Source organism: Lepeophtheirus salmonis, chromosome 4 (assembly GCF_016086655.4).
Source record: "Lepeophtheirus salmonis chromosome 4, UVic_Lsal_1.4, whole genome shotgun sequence".
NCBI classification, from domain to species: domain Eukaryota; kingdom Metazoa; phylum Arthropoda; class Copepoda; order Siphonostomatoida; family Caligidae; genus Lepeophtheirus; species Lepeophtheirus salmonis.
Window position 1 is genome coordinate 12,445,926 of NC_052134.2, and position 18,699 is coordinate 12,464,624.

General features: G+C 31.8%; 2 long non-coding RNA genes across 2 annotated transcripts; both read left to right on the forward strand.

Moving 5' to 3' along the window:
* The first annotated feature begins 9,391 nt into the window (after positions 1-9,391).
* Positions 9,392-9,981, forward strand: LOC121116797 (uncharacterized). The gene is made up of 2 exons (XR_011779633.1): positions 9,392-9,605; positions 9,676-9,981. It is a non-coding gene; the product is annotated as an uncharacterized lncRNA (long non-coding RNA).
* Positions 9,982-13,306: 3,325 nt separating this feature from the next.
* LOC121116796 (uncharacterized) lies at positions 13,307-13,896 on the forward strand. The gene is made up of 2 exons (XR_011779634.1): positions 13,307-13,520; positions 13,591-13,896. It is a non-coding gene; the product is annotated as an uncharacterized lncRNA (long non-coding RNA).
* The last annotated feature ends 4,803 nt before the right edge of the window (positions 13,897-18,699 follow it).

Sequence of the window (18,699 nt, forward strand, 5' to 3'; positions counted from 1 at the left end):
TTTCAACTCTCCTCAGTATATGACAATGGTAAAAAAATATACAGAAAAAAACAAACAAACATATTGTGACGTAATAACTGTTTGAGTCTGCAGATGCTTATTTATTACAATAACAAATATGAATTACAATATTTATATACCTATAATAATTGAAACTTCTCCATATTTAGCTTCTCCCTCCTGGTAAGCACCACTAATTGCCTTTATTTTAGTTTTTTAAGGTGTGACGGATGTCTTGAGATAATAGTGCTTAGTGTAATCACATATTGAATGTTATTATATACATATATATCATTATTCCTCATACAATTTTATATGTTTATATATCGTAGATGAACTCAATTTATAACAGAACAACAAACAGACTTAGGGGAAGGATTATAGGGGCTTGGTTATTGGGAAAAAATTGAAAAATTAAAAATTAATAGATGAATTTATATATATAAACAAATTATACCTCTCAATTCAAGAATCTCTTAATTCTATGGGTATTTTATTGAATGATAAATGAAATGGAAAGTTCAAAATTACTCATATCCCCAGACAATATATCAATAAAAATATCTCAAAATCTCTCAATCTTTGTCCAAAAGTTATTTTATGACTTTACAATCCAATCAATATAATTTTTGTTGAGGAAATGTTAAACAATGATACAAAATAAAACCTTTCCAGAAGGGTATAGCTGGAGGAAACGTCTTCAGGTCATACTCAATTTCTGCTAGTAATTGTCAAGAAGAAGAACTTACGTTAGTGTCTTGTCTGTGGCCACAGTTAAGAAAAGATTAATCGGTCATTTCAATGCAGTATGATGTATGTCCCTGTAGTTACTGTTCACAGCATAATAAAATATCATCGCCATTTTTATTTAACTCATTTGTAGTGAACTTCCTTTTCAATTATATTCAAAACCTGATTGAACATTCGTGTAAGTTGATTTTTGTTATCTTTTTTTTAACATGCTCAAAAAACTCAAGATTGCACCCAGCAATATGCAAAGTTTTTTTGCTTATTACAGCACCATTTCTGTGTTTGGCCAATAACTTTTGACCTTAACCTAGTCTGTAATATATGATATGGGTAAATGTTTGAGGTGAGAGGCTTATTTTTACTTAAAATGATAAAGAACGTTTATATTGACCTTCTACACTTGTTTGATATCTATATTTATATATTTAAAAAAAATTACAAATAAGAAGATAAAGAATAACAATTAATCCTCTCATATTTGATTAGTAGAGATTTGATTGCGTCTTTAAATATTCTAAGAAATAGGTTACACAAGTAATATAATCAGAATGTCAATAATAGGCATATCATGGACGTGTCAATTTCTTATAGTCCTATCTTGTTATGTCCGAAGCCAGATAATGAAGAGTTATTGATTACGCATTTATGAAACAAAATTGACGTAGACTATATCGGAACACTCTTAATTTTTAAGTCCACTTTTTTCTAGTTCAAGGACATCTTCTCGTATACAGGTGGGTTTGGATCTTTACAAGTCAATATTCGAGTGCCCAACTTTTGGATTTAGATCCGAAACTGAAATTAGACAGATACTTGTCTCGAATTTTATGGGCATTTTAACCGAAGTTTGGACCTAAATCAATTTAGGATCTGAATTAAGCCTATAATTTTTAGTGATTATTGATGCCTGAACAATATTATTTCTATTAGAACATAACCATTAGTTACTCACAGTAGTAGCTGGCATGGCCTAGAAAAATTAATAAATGTTTTAGAAAACAAAATTAACATGATGTGATGAATGATGTATACTTTAGTCTTTCCATCTCAAACTAACAAAAACACTATACCACATACAAAAGTAAATTTCCTTTTTACGTACGAGCATTTATTTTTTATTAAAATGGTAACATATACTGTAAGTTCATATGGATGTATACATTAGAGAGTAATAATAAAAACGAATAGAACCAGTGCTCTTGTTATACACACACACACCTGCAATATTTCATTCTTATTGCTTATACAAAAAAATGTTTACAGGGTTGATCTTATGTAGTGGAACACATTTTATTATTTTCAATCAGTAATGGCATTGGTGCAAAACCACAGAGGAGGTTAACACATCTTATTTCTGAACAGCTGTAAGCTGAGACGGTAGGAAAGAAGATTATAAATCTTCTCAATGCCAACAAAAACTTGTGCAAAGTTTTGCTCTTTTCTGATGAATTTTTGTTTGCTTCAGTGAATAAGCAAAGTATATCTAGACAATGTCTCAGCAAGACTCAGCACCTGCTCATAAAGTAAAGATTGTTCAAGAGTACTAAGGACAAAATGTGCGTGATATTTGGCCCCCATTCTATTGGGCAGTCAACATCTGGAACCTCAATCTCTGTTATTTTTATCTGTGGGGCAGGGTGGAGAGGAGTGTCTGCAAGAATAATCATTCCTTAATTCAGGCCTTGAAGGCTTCCACCCTAAGGACCTGGATCAGCACGAGTTAGCAAGGGAATGCCAGGCATTCAGGCGATTTGTACAGATCGTGATCTATAAAAAAGGCTTTCATAATTAATAATTATTATACATTTAATGTGGCTTTCATATCAATTGAAAATAATATTTCCATCTCTTATACAAGTCTCATAATTACCTGTTAAAGTTGTTCCCGATTTACCTTGTCACCCCTGTAGATGTCACTCTAAGCACTAATCAAGATTAATAAATATACTAAGTTTGAAATAAAAAATCTATTTTTTTAACACTTGGATTAAGTATTAGGCAATACTATAAGCTTTATAAGATCTCTAAAGGTTCAAAAACCCAAAGGCAATTCGAATCTTGGATAATACTAATTTACATACACAGTGCCAGAGTACTTCGAAAAGACCCATTATATCATTATTAAACAATACTCTAATCTTTTTTAAATCCCGCAAAATCGTTCAAACCCTTTTTAAGCTCCGTAAAAGTACCCAATGCCAATTGTGTATGGGATCTTTTCAGATAATACAAGTTTACTTACATCGAATCTGGGTACATTGGATTCAAAACTTTCTTATCTCCAGTCTGTGACAAGTGCATAAAAATAATACAATGAGTCAAACTCTGCTAAATGTCAAAATTCGTTGGATGCATCCACACTGGGTTCGAAAAAGACTTAAAAGTCAACATCAATGTGTATTTAAAGATAATAAGGGGCATTATGAAGCCATAGCTGCCAATGGAGTAACCTAATGTGTTCCTTACATGTGCTTCAAGACCCAGCAAATGCGCAGATACAATTTAGCAGCATACTGGCTCTGGTATAGGTGTCTTCAGATGAGCACTGGGTCGCCGTGACCGTTGAATAAATTTGCAAGACTTATTACAGCTTCCATTATAGGCCATGAATACGAGCAGTCTAGAAAAAATAATTTTTAATTTCCGGCCAAAAACCTCACTATAACGCGAAAATTACTTTTTTACCCATGAATGCACATTTTTTAAATCTATTTTCAGTTGCTCATTTTTATAAATTAAAAAACCCCCTAGTATGAAAGATATTAACTTTGTTTTAGTATTTAGATATTGTATAAGTTTATTTTGATGGCCTAAAACAAAGGCTTAAAGACTTGAATAATATATTCATTGTACAAGGAAACGCAAAAGAAGTTGGAGGAACTACAAATTGTCCATTTGCCTTCCTTTCTATAATACTGATCCAAATCCTTTGTATGTTAATATATCCTATAATGCGTTTATTGCAGTGAAAATGGATTCAAGTTTTTATATCAAATTATTTTTTCTTTATTTACTTAGACTTGTAAAAAATAAGAACTTAATACTTTTTGTAAATGCAATTTGAACTGTGCATTAGTTTACCAAAGCTCTCATCTTTATTCTTTAGGAAGGAATCTCCACATATAAAGTGCGTTTGCTCATGAGTAATAGAGAGTAAAACTTCGATATTGTTTGGGAGATTCATGTATGTATAAGTTCTTGTTGGACTCAGAGGACAATTGATGATCTCCAATAAAGTAATTCCTGCGTATTTCCATGATAGCTACTACATGGAGATCCCAGGATTTCTATTGGTTGAACATCTACGGGTAATTCCTGAAAAATCCCGCAATTAATTATTTCATGATATAATTATTCATTTAATTATACTTACAGGGCGTTAAGATCAAATCGGCGCTTGCGTGCGCATACGATTTTGTTATCATGAAGCTGTTTGATGGTGTCTACAAAATTTAGTGAAGTTTTGGGAATAATGGCGACAGCTGCTCCAGATATAAAAAATATTGAATTTACCGAGAAGTAATAATTTTTGTCCACAATAACATATAGATTTCAAATCGGAAGGTCTCAAATGTGACGGGCGTCTCAGTCCAGACCGTACAAAAGACCTTGGGTTTAACAAAAAGACTCAGCACCATGTCAAGACTCAGACAAATCGCTGAAGTCATTCAATGAGCACTGCTATGACTTCATTCGGAAGGAAACATAGCCACCAGCATCTGATGGATAATTTTTCTGGGGCTACGTTGAATCTAAAGGAAACCAAACATCTCAGGCCTTCAAAGACTCTCTTATTGCCACCATCTTTGAGGCAATGACCAACATGCCAAGTAACTACCACGTCAACGGGCTCAGATCCAGCCCATAATTGATGCTGGAGGCTGTTACACCAAATGAGCTCTTTTTCAACATTCCTATATCAAGGCAATTTTTTTTACGTAATATTATGTTTTTTGAAAATAATTTAAAATATTAATTTTTTTTGAAAAACGTTTCAAAAATCCAAATTTCTTAATAAATTTTTTTTTTTTTGAATAAAAAAAATCAAATATGAAATTTTATTGTATAAAGCCACAATTCCTCCTTTTTGGGGGATGGGGGAGGCTACAGCCCCTCCAGCCACCCCCCTGCAGATACCCCTGTAATTACATATATATTTTGTTGCATGTCAAAAGGAAATTTTTAGACACAAAGACAAATACCAATAAAGCAAAACCAAGGAAGTTAAATAATGATTATAACCATTCGGTTTCTTTCACAATAGGTGGATTTTTTTGTACGATATAAGACATCAATGGAAAAAGAGTAATTACTATTTTATAGCAACTGTATAATTGATGAATGTCTATGTAGAACATAAGTCATCTTGGTTTCCTCTCGGAGTGTTGTTTCGTTTTTAGTACATTCATGCATATTCATAAATAGTTCTTTTATAGAACGGTACTCTGCAATGACAGATGAGTTCAACTTTTTAATGCGTGAATCATTGTTATTCAAAATCTAAAAGTATAATCCATGGCGAAAAGGAACATAATCATCTGTTGTATTTTCACTCGAACACTTAGTGTCTTGTTTGTTGTTAATTACGGTGTTTTCCCGGAATATATTTCTATTTTCGCAAATAATATGGGTTAAAGGATCTAACTGTACAAATAGTTCTTAATCGACTTCTTAAAAAAGATATATAAATATCTAAAATACCAAACATTCAGGAAATATCATCAAAAAATTTTCTAAAACTCAGTTAGGTATATGTTTTGTAGGTTGAGTTTATGGTGATGGGTCAGTCGGGATCTACAGGCTGGGGTTTTTAAATCAGGAAAATTTAAGGATACCGTACATTACACTATATTTTCCAAAAGTAAACCTCCAATTCACAAATTTTTTGCTCTTATATGACGGGGTCCATAAGGAAGTCGATCACTCAAACCAACCTCCCCCAGCTATCACTACTTATATGTATATCTAGATTCTTGATGTTTTTTTAGAAAATAATATTGACTAGGTTTAAAAAAAATCCCACTAACTTTTGTTAACCTATAAAATATCCATCGCAGGAGAGCGGGCATGCAAACATCTTCATCTAGTTAATGAAGAATAAGAAATCAACTGTTGTGAGTACAGAAGCGAAAAGGCAAAAGATACTTTGAAGCTCGTAGGGTGCTCCCAAAGTATTGTCTACTTGCTTTTTACTAGAAAATTTAATATTTGAATTTTTTTTCCAAAAATTTTAAATTTTGGAAAAAATGGATTATTAGAAATTTTTGTACAAAAAATTTATTATTTGACATTTCTCTCAAAAAAATTATTTTTTTGAGAGTAATTCTGGGTTTTCAATTTTATTACAAGATTTTTAATAAATGAAATATAATTTTAGAAATTTTTTTACAAAAAATTCAATTTTCAAAGTATTTTTTTTTTTTAAATATCCAAAAAGCAAGACTAATATATATATATATATAATCCTATGGACGCCCCAGTTAAGAGCCTAGAAGATACCTTCCTAGGTTTTGCATCAACCACGAGTACAATTTAGGTAATAAATCATTTCTTTTTTTTTAAATTTATAATGATGTATATTCGTATGTATACAAAAAGTAAAGAAAACCCGCCTATAATAAAGGAAAATTTCCCTTGTTGTTACTAGGTATGTTTATGTACGATTGAGGTGAGGTTTTCCAGAGAAGGGGAAGTTCCTCATTGTAAAAAAGAACAAATAAAATATATCAATCAAAATAAAACTTCATATAAGACTATAAAATGATCAATGCTTCATTGCTTCAAGCTAAATCCTACAAAAAAAATGATAAAGTACACGGAATAATATATCTTCATTTATGAACATTATTTTCTATTGCATGTTGGTTTCCTCTTCATATAAGTAGTTACAAGTGTCTCATTTCTTGCAAATTGTTTTTTCAATTACGGGATCACGTTAGAAAATCCACGAAATTTAACCCTCCTTTAGTGAACTAGGATATGACTCGAATGGACCAGTTTATTATGAAAATAGAACATAAGGAGAAGGCTGAAGGCTAGAGTGAGACATATGGTACACCTGAATGAAGACCCTTGTTAATATCAGCTGCCTTTTATATTGTTGTTATTATTTTTTTTTTTTGGAAGGGTGGATAATAAACTAATGCCATCTACGTTGCAGAATTATATTTTGGAGAAGCCTTGGTTTTGAAATTTTTTGAAAAAAGTTACAAAAATATATTGCTCTTTATAAAAAATTTCAAAAATCTATAGCTATTCACAAAAAATTAAATTTTCTGAAAAAAATTTCAAATTTGCATAGCTATTCATGGAAAATTGAAATTTTCAATTTCAATTTTTTTTGAAAATAAAATATACATACTAAATTTTTTTGTAAAAAAAATTTAAAAATCTTTAGCCACTCATTTAATTTGAAAAATTACATTTTTTTAAAAATTTAAAAAATTGAATTCATATAAAATATCCATGATTTGTCAATAGTTATGACCCTTTTGAACAAATCAGTATCATCATTGACGTCTGTTGAGAACTCATGAGCGATGCTCAAACGACGATTCTTTGGGTCAAAATTAAGCAGTTTCAGAAGAAACTTCGCTGAGACTCGTCTCATGCCTGACACGTACAAAAATTTTATGCCATAAAATAGGCATCATTCCGGCCATCTTGGAAGAGTTTATACCACTTTAAACATTTTCTTACTCAAAACAGTTTCACTGTATGCCACTGTCAATATTCAAAGTGTTTTGGGCATTTAATTTTATTTTTATACAAAATTTGATGCAAATTCCTTGATTCCATATTTTTCAATTGCCAAAAATCTCCATCTCAGGGATCCAACAAGGGAAGAGTCTTGAACAAAATAATCCAGAATTTTAGGAAAAGCTTGTCAGAGTATCATATTTTATCGTTTTTATTTTTTGTAATGCACTTAATTTGGATATTTTAGTTCTTTTTATTGAATTTATTCTGTATATTTATTTATAGTAGATACAGTTCTACCCCGGGCACTAAATTTAAATTATAATTTATTTATGTATCTGTACGTAATTGGCCTGGACTTTATTATTGTTATATTTATATTACCTTTATTTTTTATATATATACATTAATATGAAGGAACCGAAGAAAAAAAAAATCACCGAACACGCATATATATGTACATATATTGCCCGCAATATTTGAAAAGTCTTCTTACTTTTTGAACACACAGGGATGTTTATTTGATTATGCATTTTTAAAAGAAGTTAACAGCAAGACAACCTATTAAAAAATGAAAAAAAGAAAAAAAAAGATCATAATCAAGAACAGTTTTCCTTTTTTAATTTTTAAAGGTCGTTTTTTCATTACAAACTTCTCAACTCTATATAGATATGATGAACCCCAGATAAATAAAATGGTATTTTAATCCTTTGAATCTAAATTTTATCGTCAATCACCATCAATCAGCTTATATAAAATTCTATATTTTCTTTTATAATGCCTTTTAAATTTGCATAAAGTAATGAATATTTACTAAAAATTTTAATAGTAGTTTATCTGAGAGAAAAGAGGAAGAAGAAACACAAACAAAGAAATTTGAATGAAAATAGTAAGTCTTGCTATAGGGAACACTTTTAATTTTACAAGTTCCTAGTCTTTTATTCAAGAAGGGTTACACTTTTTAAAATATACTGTGAGTATTTGTAATAATTTATTACTTGTTCATAACGTTTTGTTAAAATTGAATAGGATGAGACTTGCGTCAACTGTTCCTCAGAATCTGTTTGAGTTATCCCTTGTAAGAAATATAAAATATTCAATTTCTAATATTTTTCAGCTAAATCAATGTATCTTTTTTCAGCTTTTTAATTATCCTATCTCAAGACGTATTTGGAGCAGGATCAACCTTAGCCTTAAGGTTCTCGTGACCATTGTATAACAAAACAGAGACGTTTTTGAGTATATTGCAAGGAATTTTGTATATTAATATTAAATTTATGGTCGTATGGTCCTAGTATGAGTATGCATTGCTTTTGACGCTCAAACTCTAACTGTTTACATATAAATAAATATTTGGAGAGGGCCTACAAACCACATGAATGTATCACCATTGATGAACAATTATTTCCATTTCTAGGGCATAAAAGTTTCACTCAATATATACTATATAAAGCTGCTAGTGATGGTATCACGATTTTATGGGCTTGTGATAAATACAACGCTAATGGCACTTTATATTTTTAAATCACCTAATTTTTGTTAGTACCAACTTTAAAAAAAACGTGTCAACATTGCATGACTATCTCTTCTTGTGTTTGTGAATGATTGTGCTAAAAGTGACGATACTTTTGCTATTTCCAAAACAATGGCTCAAAAAAATGTCTTGTTTTAATTTTATAATGCATTTTGATTTGAAAAAATATAGTTGAAGATAAAGAGTGCCTTAAAAAGTGTTATGGGACGCTGCTCAAACAAGATGAAAAAAAAATAAATTATAAGCACCAATTTTTAAAAGAAATACGTAATTTCTTTCTTAGGCCCTGGACTTTTCAGATCCGTTTATCCATTGACTGATGATGATGTCTTTATCTATTCATAATTTATCAATTTCTTATCATTTACATTCAACGTGTATATAAGACGTTACAATTTGTATTTCAAATCATATTCAGATTTGTGTTCTTTCTGTCTTCTTCAATATGAAATTCCTCGTCCTCTTCGCCCTTGTTGCCGTTGCCAGTGCTGGCACTGTCTCCAAGGATCAAATGATCGAAAAGAGCGTTAAGTGTGATTTTTGCAAGTATATTATTAACCACATCAATGAAAGTGTTTTAACTCAAGATAATGCCGATGAAGCCATTAAGCAAGTCGAAGAAGTAAGGCCATCAATTATTTAATTCATAAAATTCATTTTAAAGTTCAAAAATAAAATATCATTCTCACTAGATTTGCGCCCAAGCTCAAACAGCCTCTTCTTTCCTTGGTGAGACCTGTACCAAATTTGTGAATGATGTTCTCAAGCCCAAGATTGAGGAAATCCTTGCCAGCAAGCAAGAACCTGAAACGTTTTGCAAGGAACACCAAATGTGCTAATCATTATTCAAAAAATCACCTTTTCATTACTCAATATCCTATGAAAAGAGAAGGAAGCGACAAAATTCTTAACACTTCACACTGATTAATACAAATATTTATCAACATACTTTATACCTACCGCAAGATCCATTTTTAAATAAAATATATTAATCTTGAGTCCTTTCAATGAATTATTTGAATCCCTTGTTCATGAAATCAAAGCTTAAAAAAGTTCAAAATTCAGATCACACAAGCAATTTAGAATCAGCCAAAAAACTTTGGTTTTTTAAACTTGAAATAGCGTTAGAAGTCTGAAAATTGCGGAAACTTTGCTCAGATGTTTTTGTATCAATACACATCACAAATTTGTTCTTCATTTCCCACAACACACTTGACAGAACCTCTTCAGGCCTGTCAAAATTGAACTTTCGAAGTATATGTTTGACACTCCTGATAGATAGTTATCATTAGGTTTAGTTAGGGGGTTGTAGGGGGATGCACTTGTAGCATTTGTCTCTCTCTGTTCTGTTCTTCTCTGACAGTTTGTTGGATAGTCAGATATTCAAGAGCTATTTATATAATAGATCGTCTGTCAGGATCCAATAAACTCCCAGGGACTTCCTGGATAAAAAAAGCCCAATGTATGCAACATAGACATAGAGAAAGAATTTGTGAAGCTTGTAACAATAACTTAATCTTAAGATATCCCAATGCTTTTGAACGGCCAACCCATATACCATTCCAGCCATTTACTAATGTTGAGCTAAAAACATTTTCATTGCTGCTTGTGTATATCGAAATAATAAAGATAATATTGAAGATATGTAGAAGAAAGATGCTCTACCTCTTAAACGTGCAGTTATGTTTTGTGACCACTTGGTGATGTATTATATTTGACTACAAAAACACCCATGCAGAGCGTGATCAAACGGATAAAGCTGCACCGATTAAATATCTTTGGCTTCTACTAAATAAATATTTGGAGAGAGCCTACAAACCACATGAGTGTATCACCATTGATGAACAATTATTTCCATTTCTAGGGCATAAAAATTTCACTCAATATATACCATATAAAGCTGCTAGTGATGGTATCACGATTTTCTGGGCTTGTGATAAATCCAACGCTTACCAACTACATGGTAAATTCTATAATGAAACCCCCTTTAATGGTCTCCAACAGGTTATTCTTAGCGGAATAAACAGTTTTGGAACATTATATATGTATAGAGGCTCTGGAACCACCGACAATTTATTTACAAGTACGGTACTGGCTTAAGTATTGAAAACCAGGGATATGACTTTAGTTGGAACAGTCAGAAAAAACCAAAAAAATCTTGCAAAGTAATATGCAATCAAGAAAGGAATAGGCAGTTTACTCAACCAATTATGCCTACCATAAGAAGGAGGTGATGACCTATAGATGAATAAATCAGTTGTAATTTTGTTATCTATGCATATTACTGGAGAAGTTGAGACTGCCCAATCAAGAAAGCCAGAGATTATAGTGTATGTATTATAACAAAACCAAAGGCAGTGTAGAAACGATTGACAAAATACTGAGTGAGTATGCTGTAAAACGACGAACAATGCTCTAGTCTTTGGGATTTTTTATACCATGATTGACATCACTGCCTTAGCATCTTTTATCATCTACAGGGAAAACAACCAAGGGCTAAGGGAAAAAGTACAAAGGAAAAAGTTTAGAAAAGATCTCGCAAATCAGTTATGCATGCCTGAAATTGAATCAAGTTCTGATAATCGGATGGTTGCGAGAAACTTTTATATTCAAGCTGCATTGGAAATGATATTAGGCAGCACACTATCATACCGTTAAAAGTGGCAGTAGCTTAGCCAAAAATAATTCAGGGAAGTCATGGAGCTATCTCAATTGTTGGTAGTTGCTATATTACATATGATAAAGAAACAAACCGAGGTAAGACCAGGGAAAGCTGCCTGTTTGAACTTGTCAGTGTTTAGTCGAGGCTAGAGTTGATAAGGTTAAGACTACGGGTGATAATGTTGAGCCTCAGGGTCTCCCAGGGATCCTGTACAAAATTTCTCTTTTAGAGTGAAGGTAACATTAGCTCTAGTTAAGTTTCAAACAGTCTGCCGAGTAGGGGAGGGTTCTGGCTCAGTATTGAAAAGTTCAGTGTATATCTCAGTTAATTATTATTCCATCTTCCAACGGAGTTATACTTACCTAGGAAAACAAGCAGCAATAAAATGACTAACTAATACATTTGACGCACATATATCTATACCCTTAATACAACCAATTAAAGAACATTTCCTTTCTTTCACGTAAATTGACGAAACTTCTCATTTAGCATTTATGGGAAGAAGTTGTGACTCTCGGTTTTTGTATGAATCAATCTAATACGAAGGTGGTCTGAAAACCAACCTCCCTCAATGTGTAGATGGCAGTATTTGTAAATCAAAGCAAGACACGTCTATGCAGCATACATTGGGCTTATAAAGGAACTTACAAATGCTGCCCATGCATATATTATCAGCTTCTACAATTAATAAAGCACTTATTAAGGGGAGTTTCTATTTTTAAGTATACATTTGGTGTGTCTCGATAGTTCTGAACTTTTGAAGTTGAAGCTTGGTAATTTATATGTGAGTAAACATATTTCTGCCATAATAAATATATCTGTTAGGGTGAAACTTCAAAACTCAAACAGATATCTAGAAAATTAAGCCTACCCTAGAGGCTTAAATATTTATTTGATTTTGATTCCAATACATCTTTACAAAACCAAATTTTCAGAATAATATACTATATAAAATACGGGCTTCAACATGGATTAGTCTATAATCTATGATACTTACCTACTTTTATAGGTTGACTATTCAAAGTAATACAATTCAAAAAATTAGTAAGAATGTATGTATAAGCGTCAGTTGAATTGGGAGTACTGAGCTCATTCCAATGCTACAAAAAAGTCCAATTCTGATTTTAATGCATTCACTATTTTTTATACAAATCCAAATGATTTACACTTTAAATAAATATACATAAAACACAGGGTGTTAAGTGTCGTAATTCACACATAGATGGCGCTATATATTTTTAAATCACCTAATTTTTGTTAGTACCAACTTTAAAAAAAACGTGTTAACATTGCATGACTATCTCTTCTTGTGTTTGTGAATGATTGTGCTAAAAGTGACGATACTTTTGCTATTTCCAAAACAATGGCTCAAAAAAATGTCTTGTTTTAATTTTATAATGCATTTTGATTTGAAAAAATATAGTTGAAGATAAAGAGTGCCTTGAAAAGTGTTATGGGACGCTGCTCAAACAAGATGAAAAAAAAAATAAATTATAAGCACCAATTTTTAAAAGAAATACGTAATTTCTTTCTTAGGCCCTGGACTTTTCAGATCCGTTTATCCATTGACTGATGATGATGTCTTTATCTATTCATAATTTATCAATTTCTTATCATTTACATTCAACGTGTATATAAGACGTTACAATTTGTATTTCAAATCATATTCAGATTTGTGTTCTTTCTGTCTTCTTCAATATGAAATTCCTCGTCCTCTTCGCCCTTGTTGCCGTTGCCAGTGCTGGCACTGTCTCCAAGGATCAAATGATCGAAAAGAGCGTTAAGTGTGATTTTTGCAAGTATATTATTAACCACATCAATGAAAGTGTTTTAACTCAAGATAATGCCGATGAAGCCATTAAGCAAGTCGAAGAAGTAAGGCCATCAATTATTTAATTCATAAAATTCATTTTAAAGTTCAAAAATAAAATATCATTCTCACTAGATTTGCGCCCAAGCTCAAACAGCCTCTTCTTTCCTTGGTGAGACCTGTACCAAATTTGTGAATGATGTTCTCAAGCCCAAGATTGAGGAAATCCTTGCCAGCAAGCAAGAACCTGAAACGTTTTGCAAGGAACACCAAATGTGCTAATCATTATTCAAAAAATCACCTTTTCATTACTCAATATCCTATGAAAAGAGAAGGAAGCGACAAAATTCTTAACACTTCACACTGATTAATACAAATATTTATCAACATACTTTATACCTACCGCAAGATCCATTTTTAAATAAAATATATTAATCTTGAGTCCTTTCAATGAATTATTTGAATCCCTTGTTCATGAAATCAAAGCCTAAAAAAATAATTTCTTCTCAAGTAATTTTATATTTGGGGGGGGCTCATCTTGTCACCATTTGACAACTCCTCTTATTTAAATTATCAAATCCTTAAGAAACTTGAATTAAAGTCAAATGAAAAAAAAGTGGACCAAGCTCCGACAGATCACTTCGAAGACCAGTTTCAAGTTAAAATTCAATTGGTTGAAAACCATAGTCAAAATGTAAAGAGTTCCTGTTCAAAGGCTTTATTTTTCTAACAATTATAGTATTTTCAATACTTTATTTAGGTTAGGTATTTAGCTATAAAAGAATCTACTAAAAAAAAGCCAAATCAGAAAAAATGATAGAAAAATATTAAAAAAATATACATAAAAGTTAAAAAAAAAAAATATATATATATATTAATCTAAAAAAACCTTTGAGAAGCAACCGACCTTGACGTGGTTCTAAAGCTGTAAACTAACACGATGCAAAAAAAAAAAAAAAAAATCTACCTAATATATTCAACTACATTTTGTCAACTTCTATTTTATAAAAATTTACCATTTTTGGGCCTTATATATCATGGGCTGAGGTGTGCCTTAATTTTGAAGATATATGTATAATTTTCTGTTATGTTATTTATATATTGAAAAACCTCATAACAAAATAGCTCATTTTTCAATACATCGAATATTATTGTGTTTTAGGACACCTTAATTAGCATATAAACATGATTTGTCACCAGTTATGACCCGTTTTAGGAAAATATGACTATTATTTACGTCTGTCAACAGCTTATTAGCGATGTTTCTGCGACAATTATTATGTGAAGATTAAGCAGTTTCCCAAAAAACTTCTTAGACATTATTATCATACCCTAATCATTATATATCAAAAAAAGTTCGTGGCACGAGCCAACTGATATATCAATATCCTCGGCAACTTTTCTGTAAGTAATTCATCTATTTAAAAAAAAAAAAATGTTAACTGATTCAACGTTATCAGCTTGCTTGGGTATCTAAAACGAAGCCCGTCCCGTCTATAAAGATGACATAGGAACCGGTTGAAATTTTGGTATTGGTACATTTCTACAATGGAGTCTATCTAATACAGTGGCAAAAATGATTTCCTTTCAATTGTATTGAAGAACGAATCCATATAATAAATTTGATTTTAATTAATGATACACATGTACATCTTAAAAAATTTTTTTTACATGATTTGAAACAAAATTAAAAAGTCGAATTTAAATTTCAAATCTGTAAATATGTTTGTGCTCTTGACAAACACTCCGATTTTGGAAGGTTTAGCTTCTATATTCATCAAGCAATGTTTTGTTTGTTTGTCGACAAGTAACAAATAACTCCAAGCAAAAGTGGGTTCTACCACTAGTTCTATTATATACCGAGTGGTCATTAAAATTCGTACACATTGAATTTGAAACATCATCAAGATATAATTTATTGATTAACAATTGAATTTCAACAAAATTAATACTTTAAATAGATGTGTGTCTGAGCTCTCTTAATCATTAATGTAAACGCTCTTAGCGGCCATGATGGCTTCAAGAGAGGCAGACAGCCTGGCTCTTCTACAGATGTAGTCCTCTGTCATGGCGTCCAAGTGCTGGCTGACAGTGGCTTTTGTGGGCCTTGGTGTTTGAATGACGGACATGGAAGGTCTTCTCCTCTATATGCACCCAAAAGTTTAGTTGATGGGATTAGCACCAGGTCTATAGTGGGACCAAAAGTATATAATAAAAAAAAATATATAGAAGAGTTCAAAAGAACTCAAAAGAGTCGTGTAACGCACGAGATTGGTTTCTTTAATAGTTGGTGTCAAATGTGGCATTTCCAACCTCATATGGCTCTTTCCACCCAATTTTTTTAGAGCTCTCGGGTGTAAAACCTCAAGATCTCTTGCATAGGCTCTCTCATATACATTAGGGGATTGGCCTGGGATATTTTTTTAACTCTTCCAGGTCCAGTTTGTCCTTTTTGACTGAGCTCTTCTTCCTCTCCAACGTTTCGGACGTGCTGACGGCGTAGACGGTGTTCTTGGAGACGTCCAATTCGTCGATCACGTTCAAGTGCAATTTTCTCAATATGTACGTAAGTTCAAGTTCTAAAGGTTTGTTTTGATTTGTGACTAATTGCTTATAATATATCGAAATATGAATTAATTTCAATTACTTAACCTTCGTTAGTAATTTAATTAGTATGTGTTCAGATTTAAATAGACCAACCTGTAGTATAGATTGTTGGGAGGGGTGGTGGTAAAGAGGGGTAAAAGTAATTTTTTAGGCAAGTTATATAATTTTAATTATTGTTGATTCTTTTGCAATGAGGTATTCTACAACTACTGGTGTTTAATAAATTAAATTCCTTTAATGATCTCGAATTTACAAAATATTTCGTTTTTGAGTGATGAACCACTTGTAAAATATTTAATTTACCTAAGTACCCCCTTACCAACACTAAGCCTTTCTACAGTGCCAAGCCGCCTGCAGGATTATATTTTTTAAAATTTTTTCAAAAATCCTAATATACTCTCAAAAAGTTAAGTTTTCTTCGAAATTAAATTAAAAACCCACAGCTATTTACAAATTATGATTATTTTTGGAACAACATTTCAATTATAATATTTTTAGAAAAAAAATCATATTTTTAAATTTTTTGGAGAAAAATTTAAAAATCTTAAAATAAAGTCAAACATTTATTATTTTAGAAAAAAAAGATAAATCCTTTAATCTTGGCCTCCAGCCCTTTCAACTTACATACGCCGGACCCCTCTGAATTATGTACCTCTTCTAAATTTTATTTTTAAAAAAATCTCATGTAACCCCTGGAATGCCTCCAAGTACCCCATTTGAGAAGAACTGACCTATTGCATGAGTATTTCCTTATTAAGCTAGAAGTCAAAATGTCTCTTGCCCCTCCCAGCTTAAATATTCTTAGTGTGGGGTTATTTATTTTGCATATACTCATACTAGACACATGTTTGTGAATTATGGTATCATGTTGAGATTTGTTCATTTTCTATTTACAATTGTATGTAGTATTTTTTTTTTGGCTGTCAAGCCAAAGAATGAATAAATTATAAAATAATATTAGTATAAATAAATAGAAAAGTATAAATTCCCCATGATATTTTTTGGAATTGATTGAAGATCTGACTTTGAACGTAGTAGACTCCAACGGAAATTTTTTATTTTCCCTTATTTCGATTATATAATTTCATTTTGCTAAGAATAGTTTTTTTGAGAGATAGTTAAATATATATTTGACGGCTTTTAGGATGTGTGCTTTACTCCAGGTGTGCCTTTATGTATGATTATAAATATTATAGTAGTTTCATCCACCAAGCTTAATTTAAGGGATGTATTGGACAATCTATGAATATACATAAGAGAGGTACAGCATATGAGTTTGCCTCCCCATCATACTTTCTCTTAGCGACAGAGAAAAGTTGAAATTCAATTATAACAACCTTTTATTAATAATGAAATAACTTTATTAGGTGAAGCATAGCGACACAAGAATATATTCATAGAGTAGGATCTTGAAGGTAAATGGAAGGTCTCATTATGTGGAGGAGGTTGTGAGTTAGTCTCTTATGGAGTATGATTGGCAAAAGGGGAGGGGGGAGTCGATCCACAACGTAAAACCTCCAACCCTAAGCTAAAGCAAAGATTATGTAGCAATTGTATTATTGAGTTTATTCTTAAACAAAACAAAGGTTATATTTCCCCCAATCTTCTCTAAAAGAGTATGGTCTTTCCCAACCAGTTAACTTGGGGACCTTAGAATTTAAAAAAAGTGTAGAGTAGACGACTAGTAGGATTTTAGTAATTCTATTTAGATTTTGTGGAAGTTTTTATAAGAAGGGGATGACATAAAAATTCAGTCTTAGAGATCGATATTTGAAACAAAACCTCCAAGAGTTACACAGTAGGTGCATTAAATGCCCAAAGGTTGATGAACTTTGTGACCCATCCTTTCAAATAATAATAACTTGATCCATGAGTGATTTGCAAAACGATCCGAGATGGTCTATAAGGGCCACCAAGCACTTATATGTTATATTGAGTCATTTAATAGATATAAATGGTCAATTTTCCTGTTTTTTACTCAATACTACTCCTGTTTGGCATCAAATTAAAACTCTTAACCCAACTATCAAATACCGAGATGTCCATTAAAATCTGAACACTTTGAATTTCAACATAACTAACCCTATCAATAAATGTGTGTCTGAGCTCTCTAAATAATTAATGTAGCCGCCCTTAGTGGTAATGATGGGTTCCAGGCGGGTTCAGAAGACCTGTTACCCACTGCAGATAGACTCATCTGGCATGGCGTCCGAGTGCTGGCTGACAGTGGCTTTGAGAGCCTCGTTGTTTGTATGACGGGCACTGAAGGATTTCCTTCCATATGCACACAAAAGTTGTAGCCTCAGGGCTAAAGGGGCCAAAAGTGTCGAAAACGAGTTCAAAAGCCTCATTCATGAATTATTCAAAAGAGTTTTGTTACGGAGGAGATGGGTTCTTGTTATTTCTGGTGTCAAAAGCGGCCTCTCCACTCTCACAAGGCTCTTTCTACGCACTTTTTTCATAAGCTAGAGAGCTCAGCGTTGTTTTGTAACTAATTGTTTATGCTTTAATGTATGGAAATATGAATTAAAGTTTTGAAGCACCTCTTCATGTACCCTTCGCTCAGTTGGCCATTTAGATCAAAAATGTCCATGGGCAAATAGCACATCCTTTTTATAAAACCAAGGATTATAGTTT